Raw genomic sequence first — 12,427 nt, forward strand, 5'->3', positions numbered from 1 at the left:
ATGTAAAATTACTACGCTAAATTTTCATATCTGAAATAAATATAGTTCATGGCTTATAAGACCATGTGTACCCTGGTTTTCACATGTGAAAGAACAAAAATCCCAGCTTTCCATGTCCAAAATTCCTCCGCAATTTTTCATCCATCAATTATAGAGAATTCATTACTGCCAATCGGAGACTCTGCTTACAATTTTAAATATGGGAGATATAGAATAGTCCCTATTTCAGTTAGAAACATCTACATCTAGATGATGAAATATAAAATATACAGAAAACCATGCTTTGAGCAATTTTTTAGTTTATTTATTTTTAACTTAGGGATAATTATTTTACAGAATTTTGTTTTCTATTCAACCTTAACATTCACTTGATAATACTGTGCTTCTTGGAAGAATATATGTGCTTTGATTATTATATATGAAATAACGTTTATTCCATAATTCATGTAAGAGTTTCTAGTATCCACCTTTTATACATGAATTCCACATAGTCTGTCTCTCATGCTGGAAAGTCTAAAACCAGATTTTCCAAAGGGAAATTAAAAAAAAAAATTACATATTTCATGTAATAACACCTGTGCTCAGTTTTAGGTCTTGGAAATATTGACAAATTTCATATTTAATGTAGGAAAACGGACACCCAGATTTTCTAACGACATATTTATAAATTTCAGAGCATCATGTAGTAAAATCTGCATGCAGAAATTTATAATTTAACTCCATATTTCACGCAGGTAAAAATGGCATCAGATTTCCATATGTGAAATATTCAGATCTTATATTTCATGTGGCAACAACACAACGTAGAAATCCAAATTTTGCTGTAGTGATTTACCTAATTCATGTAGAAATATTGGCACCCAGATTTTCAAAATAAATATAATTTTTTCCTATATCATGTAGGGATATTTTCACCCAGTCTTTCAAATTTTAATATAGAGAATACTAAATTTAAGTAGGGAATTGTGTGGCCACGTTTTCTTTCAGGCAACATAAATTATGTACATTTGTCTGTTTGGCCCAGATCTTAATTTCTAAATCGTGGAATATTGCAAAAATTATGTATGAAAGTCTGACACAAAAATTTCATATTTATTGTGGGCAAACAGATGCCTGTTTTACAGATGTTAAACCCACAGTATTCCATATTTCTTGAAGGAATGTCAGCACACAAATTTTCAAATGAGAAATATAAAAAATTCCACTACTCAGGTTGAAAATCAGTGACCGTATTTTGAGACATGAAATAGAGATTTTCATATTCCCTGCATACAACTCTGCATTCAGAATTTCATAACTGTAATACAAAAAATTGGATATTTCATTCAAAAAAATCTTCATATGTGATATGCCAAGAATTTTCATGTAAGGAAACTCGGTCCCCAGATTTTCAAATATGAATTATAGAGACTTTCATAATTCATGTCTTAAAATCTGCACTAGATATTCATATGTGAAACTGAGAATTTCATCTTTGCTGAAGGACTGTCTGGTGTCAGACTTCAACACAAGAAACAGAAAATTCAACAGTATGCCCATCATCGTATGTGAAATAGATCCCATAAGGACATGCATACATTGATTTTCACATTTGAAATGGAAAATATTCCATACTATATGTAAACATATTTTTATTAAAATTTGGGTGCCTGAGTAATTGAATCCCTCATAGTTTAAGAAGTAAAATATCCAACCAGACTTTCATAAATGAAACAGAGAGATGCCCATAATTCATAAAGAAGCATCTAATTTTTCTAAGGGCATATACAGAATTCCATATTTCAGTTTCGAAAATCTCCTCCTGATTGACAAATGTGAATCTGAGTTATTGCAGTTTTACAGTTGATCAGCCATACCCAATTCTGCAAGAACATGGACAGCAGCACTCCAGGGTTCCCTGCCCTTCCCTATCTCCAACTCTTTGCTCAGACTCATGTTTGTTGAATGAAGATATTGCCATCTATTGAAGAATTTTCCACAGTTTATTGTAATCCAGAGAGTCAATGGCTTTGACATAGTCAATAAAGCAGAAATAGATGTTTTCGGGAACTCTCTGTTTGTTTGTTTTTTTCAGAGATCCAGCAGATGCTTGCAATTTGATCTCCAATTCCTTTGCTCTTTCCAAACCAGTTTGAACATCTGGAAGTTCACGATTGACATATTGTTGAAGCCTGCCTTGGAGAATTTTGAGCATTACTTTACTAGCACGTGAGATGAAGGTAATTGTTTCGAGTGTTTGAGTGTTCTTTGGCATTGCCTTTCTTGGGGCTTGGAATGAAAACTGTCCTTTTCCATTCCTTGGCCATTGCTTAGTTTTCCCAATTGGCTGGAGAAGCGAGTTGTGGCTGTATGGCACTGGAGCAGGCAGCAGTCAAGAGGAGATATCCCACACCCAATGTAAGGGGCAGAGGTTGTGTTTTGCTGTAGGAGCAGTGAAGTGATACTCCACGTCCAAAGTAAGAGAAACCGGTAGGTGCTGAGAGAGGGCATTCAAGGGCAGAAAGAGTGAAACCACAATAAGAGAAAACTAACCAATCCATCATATGGACCACTGCCTTGTCTAAGTCAGTGAAACTACATGTTGTGTAGGGCCACACATGAGAGACATCCATACATATCCACTGGAAAAGAACCTAGTTTTGCCTATATGGAGCTTTGTCGACAAAGTGATGTCTCTGCTTCTCTGTACATTGTGTTTAGGCTTGTCATAGCTTTTCTTCCTGGGAGTGAGAGTCTTTTATTTTCACGGCTGTAATCACTGTCCCCAGTGATTTTGGAGCCCAGGAAAACTGTCACTGTTTCCGTTTTTAACCTTTCTATTTGCAAAACTCTGCCTTTAGCCGTTGTTCTGCATCACTTTTTACCTGAAGTCCAAACTTGCCTGTTACTCCACGTATCGCTTGATTTCCTGTTTTTACAGCACAGCAATAATGAAAAGGACATCTATTTTTGGTGTTAATTTTATAAAATCTTGGAGGTTTTCCTAAATCTATTAAAGTTCCCTGGTAGCTTTGATGATAAAGAGTTGAAATAAAGAAACTTGCATTCTTCATCTACAAAAATCTACATCCAGCTTTTCATACAAAATTAGGGAATTCCACATTAGTAGTAGGAAACATAGCCATCCTGAATTTAAAATGTGAATTACAGAGAATTCCAACTTTCAAATAGAACTGACACCTAGATTTTCATATGTGAAATTTAGAGAATCATATAGGAAAATCTACACTAAAATACTTATATATGAAATATAGACAATTTATATTTTGTTTAGAAATATTGCCCTTGGTTTTCATATTTGAAATACAGGAATTCCATATTTCAAGTAGTAAATCAGCATCTGGATATTCAATGAAATACAAAAATTTCATATTTCATGGAAGAAATTTATGTATCTTGAGTTCATTTATTCATAATTTTTAGTATTTATTTATTTATTTATGGCTACAATGAATCTACATTGCTGTACACAATGTTTCTCTAGTTGCAGTGATTTAGGTTAATCTTCATTGCAATGAGCCAGCTTCTCATGGCAATGCCTTCTCTTCTGGAGCACAGGCTCTGGGACTCTCAGGTTCAGTAGTTGGGGGCACACAGGCTTACCTACTTTGGTAGTATGTGAGGGCTCCTCAGACCAAGATTCAAACCCATGTCCCGTGCATTGACAGGCAAATTCTTAAACCCCTGGATCACTGAAGAAGTCCAACAGGCTTTTTTTTTTTTTAGTACATTAAAAAATTATTTAAGTGGGGTCTACTTATAATATTGATGTGGGTTTTCCATACATTGACATGAATCAGACATGTTTTTACTTTTGTTCTTGATGTGAACATTCCTTCCACCTCACTCCCATCCCAAACCTCCAGGTCATCCCAGTGCACCAATCCTGAGTACCTTGTTTCATATATCGAACCCAAACTGGTGATCTGTTTCACATATGATAATATGTATGTATCAATGTTGTCCTCTCAAATCATTCCACTCTAGCCTTCTCCCAGAGTCCAAAAGACTGTTCTATACATTTGTGTCTCTATTGCCATCTCGCCTATAGTGTAATTGATATCACATTTTGAAATTCCATTATATACATCAGTGTACCATAGTTTTGTTCTGACTTACTTTTATCTGTGTAATAGGCTTCAGTTTCATCTACCTCATTAGAACTGATTCAAATTAAATCTTTTTAATGACTGAGTAATGTTCCTTTGTGTATATGTACCAAAGATTTCTTATCCATTCTTCTGCCAGTGGATGTCTATGTCGCTTTCATGTCCTGGCTATTATAAACAGTGCTGTGATGAACTTTGGGATACACATTTCTGTTTCAATTCTGGTTTCCTTGGTGGGTATGTCAGGCAGTGGGATCATAGAGCAGTACTGTTCTCAATTTTTTAGCTAATCTCCACAATGTTCTCCATAATGCCTGTACTAGATTGCAGTCCCACCAACAGTGTAAGAGGGATCTCCTTTCTCCACAGCACTCTAGAATTTATTTTGTGTAGACTTTTGGGTAGTATACATTCTGACCGGTCTGAGATGGTTCCTCATTGATGGTGTCATTATCTTACAGGGGAATGACCAGTTTTCCTAGTGCCAGTTGTTTCAGAGACTTTTTTCCGTTGTATATACTTTCCTCCCTTATCAAAGAGAAAATGTCCATGGGTGTGCGGATTCATTACTGGGCTTCCTATTTGTTCCGATCATCTATAATTTATCTTTGTGCCAGTACCATATGGTCATGATGATTACAGCTTTGTAGTATAGCCTGAAGTCAAGCAGGTTCATTCCTCCAGGTCCTTTCGTCCTTCTCAAGATTGCTTTGGTTATTCTAGGTTTTTGGTATTTCCATGCAAATTGTGACATTATTTGTTAATATTTCTGTGAAAAATACCATGGGTAGCTTAATAGGGATTGCATTGAACGTATAGATTGCTTTAGGTGGTATACTCATTTTCACTATTTTGATACTTCCAATCCATAAACATGGTATATTTCTCCATCTATCTATGTCCTGTTTGATTTCTTTCATCAGTGTTTTTTTAGTTTTCTATATATAGGACTTTGGTTTCTTTAGGTAGATTTATTTCTAAGTATTTTATTCTTTTCATTTCAATGGTAAATGGGAATGTTTCCTTAATTTGACTTTCTTTTTTCTAATTGTTAGTGTGTAGGTATGCAGGGAATTTCTGTGTGTTAATTTTACATCCTGCAATGTTACTATGTTTATTGCTTAGCTCTAGCCATTTTCTGGTGGAGTCTTAAGGGTTTTCTTAATAGAAGATCATGATATCGTCAAAGAGTGAGATTTTTAATTCTTCTTTTCCAACAGGGATTCCTTTGATTTATTTTTCCTCTCTGATTGCTGTGGCTAAAATTTCCAATCTGTGTTTAACAGTAGTGGTGAGAGAGGGCATCCTTGTCTTGTTCCTGACTTTAGGATAAATGCTTTCAATTTTTCACCATTGAGGATCATCTTCGCTGTGGGTTTGCTATATGTAGCTTTTTTATGTTGAGGTGTGTTCCTTATATTCCTTCTTTCTGGAGGGTTTTATATATTTATTTATTTTGTCATAAATGAATGTTGAATTTTGTCAAAGATCTTAACTGCATCTTAAGATAATTATATGGTTTTTATCATTTAATTTGTTAACATGATGCATTACATTGATTCACTTTTGGATATTAAAGAATCCTTGGATCCATGAGATAAAAAACACTTAGTAATGAAGTATGATCTTTTTAAAATGGTGTTGGATTCTGTTTGTTAGGATTTTGTTAAGGATTTTCGCATCTATGTACGTCAGTGTTAATGGCCTGTAGTTTTCTTTTCTTAAGCCATCTTTGTCTGATAGGGTGTTGGTGGCCTCATAGTATGAGTTTGGAAATTTCCCTTACTCTTCAAATTTCTGGAAGAATTTGAGTAGAATAAGTGTTCAGTTCAGTTCAGCTCAGTCACTCAGTCATGTCTGACTCTCTGTGACCCTATGAATCACAGCACGCCAGGCCTCCCCGCTGCTGCTGCTGTTGCTAAGTCGTTTCAGTCACGTCCAACTCTGTGCGACCCCATAGACGGCAGCTGACCAGGCTCCACCATCCCTGGGATTTTCCAGGCAAGAACACTTGAGTGGTTTGCCATTTCCTTCTCCAATGTGAGAAAGTGAAAATTGAAAGAGAAGTCGCTCAGTCGTGTCTGACTAGTAGCGACCCCATGGACTGCTGCTCACTAGGCTCCTTTGTCCATGCGATTTTCTAGGCAAGAGTACTGGAGTGGCTTGCCATTGCCTTCTCCTTCAGGCCTCCCTGTTCATCATTAACTCCCGGAGTTCACTCAAACTCATGTCCATCTAGTTAGTGATGCCATCCAGGCATCTCATTCTCTGTTGTCCCCATCTTCTCCTGCCCACAACCCCTCCCAGCATCAGAGTTTTTTCCAGGAAGTGAACTCTTCGCATGAAGTGGCCAAAGTGTTGGAGTTTCAACTTTAGCATCAGTCCTTCCAATGAACATTCAGGACTGATCCCCTTTAGAATGGACTGGTTAAATCTCCGTGCAGTCCAAGGGACACTCAAGAGTCTTCTCCAACACCACAGATCAAAAGCATCAATTCTTTGGCGATCAGCTTTCTTCACAGTCCAATTCTCACATCCATGCATGACCACTGGAACAAACATAGCATGGACTAGACGGACCTTGGTTGACAAAGTAATGTCTCTGCTTTTTAATATGCTATCTATATCTATATAAAGTTCTATAAATACTCGAAAAAATGATAGAAGCCAAAATAACTCTCGAACTTTTAGTGTAGTACATAGAAATGAATCTAAGGAAATGATAAGGTATAGATAAAAAGTTTCATTAATAAAAATATGAATAAAATAAAAAATAATCTAAGAATTTCTCTAGAGTTGCTGTGAGCTTAGTAGTGTCAGATCAGGGTCACATGGTCTCTTTTTCCAACGCTTGGACTGCAAGGAGATCCAACCAGTCCATCTTAAAGGAAATCAGTCCTGGGTCTTCATTGGAAGAACTGATGCTAAAGCTGAAATTCCAATACTTTTGCCACATCATGCTAAGAGTTGACTCAATGGAAAAGGATGTGATGCTTAGAGAGATTGGGGGCAGGAGGAGGAGGGAATGACAGAGGATTTGATGCCTGGATGGCATCACTGACTCAATTGACATGAGTTTGAGTAAACCCCAGGAGTTGGTAATGGTCAGGGAGACCTGGCATGCTGTGATTCACTGGGTCACATAGAGTCAGATACTACAAACCGACTGGACTGAAGGACAGACTAACTGACTTGTCATCAAAAGCTATTGTTGCCCTGAATTGCACATTTTCTGCATTAACTTCAGATTTTCAATTTATTGCACCTGTCATTTCTGGGTTAGTTCACCCTTCTTTACTTATTTTTATTTCCTCAGTTTGCAATTTTCTTCCGTGACAAGTTTACACATGACTAGTTTGCACCTAACACTAGGGGGCAGCAGGCCCTTATATGACCTCACTTGCTCAGTGGTGCAATGGTGAGGGGGAGGACATTGAAAATAAAGACTGATGCGATTTATGGGTCGGGGTGCTTAACGTAAATGGACCACTGTGGGCCTGCCACTGGGATAGGTGACATGGACATTCTCAGTTCACCCTGCTCAGGTTCCTGTGTGATCAGCGAGGACACTGCCCAAAGTGGGCCTTGTGTTTCATGCCCCTCCCAAGTCTAAGCCACTCAGGCTCTCAGGTGCTCTGCAAGGGCACTGAACATGATGGGTTATATGCTTTGTTTCCTTCCCAGGCCCAAACTTCTCAGGCAACTGTGTGGCAGGCAAGGTACTGTCTAAGGTAAGCCATGTATCTTATGTACCTGTCAGGTCCCAGCCACTTGGTTTGCTGTAGGGTAAGGGAGTTAGAGAAGTCAAGGTTCAGAAAAGGAATAAGACTGGCACTTTTCAGAAACAGATCACCTTTAATGAGGCAAGAAACGGCAGCAGTCAGATTAATGAGATTCTGAACTAACCCAAGAAAATAGTATGCCTATATAGAGACATATATGTGAAAAGTCACTGTCTTAAAGGAACCTGTTCTTCTCCAAGTTTGTTTGGAGTAGTTATCTCTGAAATGTCTGGGGCAAGGAATTTTGGAGATCAGGCATAGGCTGGACCCATTGGAAGTTGGGTGTAATCAGCCTTAATATCCATTTTTTTTCTTCAGGTGAGAGAATTCTTTGCTTAGCATAGAATGGTGGGCAGGACCTGGAGGGGAGTTTTAACTCCAGGCTGTTTTCAGCCATGTAAATTTCCTTCACTGTTGGCTTTGCCAGAAGAACAATTTACAAGAATTCCGTGTGTCTCCAGAGGGGTGCTGAACTCATGTTTTGACCCTCCTGGCTTATGAGATCTGAGCATGAACCCAGGAAAACATAGTTAGCATCTGGAAGCCTGCTCAGAGCTTGGTGGGAGATGTGATCTCTGGGGCTGATATTACAGCAGCCACGTGCCTTCTGCCTCTATCTGATGCAAACATTCCCCTCTACCTCCGTGGAGGAAAGGGCCATAAATGGCAGCCTGTTTGCACATCTTTGATATTTTGTAATCTGCAATCTTTTGTTCTGAGTGTCTGTTTTCACTATGTGGCCATAGAGATTTCTCTCAAGAAAGATCCTTTTTTTCATTTCTGTCTCTGGTGTTCCCATGGTTTTGGTTGCTATATCATCTTAGCTCTGTCAGATCATCCTCAGAGCATTAATGCTGGGTCCTTATCTTAGGTCATATTATAGAGCCCAGGCATCCCTCCCAGGTCCACCTCAGTGATGGTGGACAGGAGTATCTGAGATGTTTCTCCACTGGTAATTACAATTAGGCACACTTGCTTTTGTTTTTCTTTCCATTGGTTATGTTGCTCTATGCGATCCCTGAGTTCTCCACTGTCACTGATCTGAGAGGGTTTACAATTGCCTGCAAGCTTCTTCTCATTTACAACTTCCTCTCCAAGACCAGCCTCAGCCCTAAATACTTTGTCTTTGTGTCTCTTTTATTTTTCCCTAGCTCCTTTTTGGAAAAAAAAAAAAGAAACATGTTGACTTCTGGGTATCTTGGACCAGTCAACACTTTTCCTAGATTGTTTTCTGGAAGATCTTCCATGTGAAGTTAATGCTTAGATGATTTGCTGAGGAGAGAGTGGTCTTGTCCTCCTATTCCTCTGATAATTTGGTACCAACTGGAAGCCTGCAAGACCCATTTTATTAATTAATTGAAATGCTGTTGTTCTTCAGCCACTAAGCCATGTTTGATTCTTTGTATCCCCTTGGATTCTAGCACAAGACACCTCTCTGGGCCTCACTGTCTCACATAGTTTTCCCGAGACCATGTTCTTTGTATCATTGATGCTCTGCAAATGTCTCATCCTCTCTCACCCACTGATCCTCCTGCTTTCAACATTTTCTAAAGATCAGAGTCTTTTCTAACGAGTCAGCTCTTTGACTCGGGTGGACAAAGCTTCGGGGTTTTATTTTTAGCATCAGTCCTTCCAATGAGTCTTCAAAGTCGATTTTCTTTACAATTCATTTGTTTGGTGTTCCTGCAGTTCAAAAGAATCTCACAAGTCTTCCCCAGCAGAGCAGTTCACAATCAGTAATCCCTTGGTGTTCTCACATCTGTACATACCTTTGGAAAGACCGTAGATATGACTCTACGGGCCTCTGTGGGCCAAGTCACGTTCTAGTTTTTAAAGACACTTTCTATCACCTCATGATTAGCATGTGAGATGAGAGCAATTATGCTGTAGTTTGAGCATTCTTTGGCATTACCTTTCCTAGGGATTGGAATGAAAACGGACCTTTTCCAGTCCTGTGGCCACCGCTGAGTTTTTCAGATTTGCTGACATATCGAGTGTAGCCACACACTCTATATCGTTCACAGCAACGTCTTCCACGATTTGAAATAGCTCAACTGGAATTCCATCACCTACACTAACTTTGTGCATAGTGACGTGAGAGACATCGGTTCCAGTGGCGCAGACGCGAGAGACGTTGGCTCTGGCACAACCGACCACATGCAGAAGCGTGACCGAGAAGAGCTACCCCATGCCCAAGGTCAGGGCGGTGGGTGAGAGCAGCTGTCCCACGCCCAGGAGGCTGTGGCTGCGCGGGCACAGGAGGGCTGAGAGGAGCTGCTCCAAATTCAAGGTCAGGAGGGGTGTCCTTGAAGAGATACCCCGCGTCCAGTGTAAGGTACAGCAGCGTCACTTTGCTGGAGCAGCTGTAAAGAGATATTCCAAGACCAAGGTAAGTGAAAAACCAAATAAGACGGTAGGTATTGGGAGGGGGCATTAGAGGGCAGACACAATAAAAACATAATCACAAAAACTAGGTGATCTGATCATATGGACCACAGTCCTGTCTAACTCAATGATATTAAGCCATGCCAGGTGGGGCCACCCACGACAGATGGGTCATGGTGGAGAGGTCTCTGACAGAATGTGGTAAACTGGAGAAGGGAATGGCAAACCACTTCAGTATACTTGCCTTGAGAACCCCATGAACAGTATCAAAAGGCAAAATGATAGGATACCGAATGAGGAATTCCCCAGGTTGGTAGGTGCCCAGTATGCTACTGGTGATTAGTGGAGAAATAACTCCTGAAACAATGAAGCGATAGAGCCAAAGCGAAACAATACCCAGTTGTGGATGTGACTGATGATAGAAGCAAGGTCCGATGCTGCAAAGAGCAATATTGCATAGGAACATGGAATGTTAGGTGCATGAATCAAGACAAATTGGAAGTGGTGAAACAGGAGATGACAAGAGTGAACGTCGACATTCTAGGAATCAGTGAACTAAAGTGGACTGGAATGGGTGAATTTAACTCAGATGACCATTATATCTACTACTGGGGGCAGGAATCCCTTAGAAGAAATGGAGTAGCCATCATGGTCAACAAAAGAGTGCAAAATGCAGTACTTGGATGCAATCTTAAAAACGACAGAATGATTTCTGTTCGTTTCCAAGGCAAACTACTCAATATTACCGTAATCCAAGTCTATTCCCCAACCAGTAATGCTGAAGAAACCGAAATTGAACGGTTCTATGAAGACCAACAAGATCTTTTAGAAATAACACCCCAAAAAGATGTCCTTTTCATATAGGGGATTGGAATGCAAAAGTAGGGAGTCAAGAAACACCTGAAGTAACAGGCAAATTTGGCCTTGGAGCACGAAATGAAGCAGGGCAAAGTCTAATAGAGTTTTGTCAAGAGAACGCACTGGTCAGAGCAAACAAACTCTTCCAACAGCAGAAGAGAAGACTCTACACATGGACATCACCAGATGGTCAACACCAAAATCAGATTGATTATATTCTTTGCAGCCAAAGATGGAGAAGCTCTATTTAGTTAGCAAAAACAAGATCAGGAGCTGACTGTGGCTCAGATCACGAACTCCGTATTGCCAAATTCAGACTTAAATGGAACAAAGTAGGGCAAACCACTAGACCACTCAGATATGACCTAAGTCAAATCCCTTATGATTATACAGTGGAAGTGAGAAACAGATTTAAGGGACTAGATCTGATAGAGTGCCTGGTGAACTCTGGACGGAGGTTCATGACATTGTACGAGAGACAGGGACAAAGATAATCTGTATGGAAAATAAACGCAAAAAAGCAAAATGACTGTCTGAGGAAGCCTTGCAAATAACTGTGAAAAGAAAAGAGGCGAAAAGCAAGGGAGAAAAAGAAAGATATAAGCATCTGAATGCAGAAATCCAAAGAATAGCAAGGAGAGATAAGAAAGCCTTCCTCAGAGATCAGTGCGAAGAAATAGAGGAAAACAACAAATTAGGAAAAACAAGAGATTTTTTCAAGAAAATTAGAGATATTAAGGGAAAATTTCATGCAAAGATGGGCTCGATAAAGGACAGAATTGGTATGGACCTAACAGAAGCAGAAGATATTAAGAAGAGGTGGCAAAAAAACACAGAAGAACTGTACATAAAAGATCGTCACGATCAATATAACCACGATGGTGTGATCCCTCACCCGGAACCAAACATCTTGGAATATGAAGTCAAGCAGGCCTTAGAGAGCATCACAACGAACAAAGCTAGTGGAGGTGATGGAATTCCAATTGAGCTACCTCAAACCCTGAAAGATGATGCTGTAAAAGTGTTGCACTCAATATGCCAGCAAATTTGGAAAACTCAGCAGTGGCCACAGAACTGGAAAAGGTGAGTCTTCATTCCAATCCCAAAGTAAAGGAATGCCAAAGAATGCTCAAACAATCGCACAATTGAACTCATCTCACACGCTAGTAAAGTCATTCTCAAAATTCTCCAAGTCAGGCTTCAGCAATATGTGAACAGTGAACTTCGAGATATTCAAACAGGCTTTCGAAAAGGCAGAGGCACGAGAGATCAAATTGCCAACATCCGCTGGAT

This window comes from Moschus berezovskii, chromosome Y (genome assembly GCF_049115385.1).
Source record: "Moschus berezovskii isolate FMDL1 chromosome Y, NW_MosBer_1.0, whole genome shotgun sequence".
Taxonomy (NCBI): Eukaryota; Metazoa; Chordata; class Mammalia; order Artiodactyla; family Moschidae; genus Moschus; species Moschus berezovskii.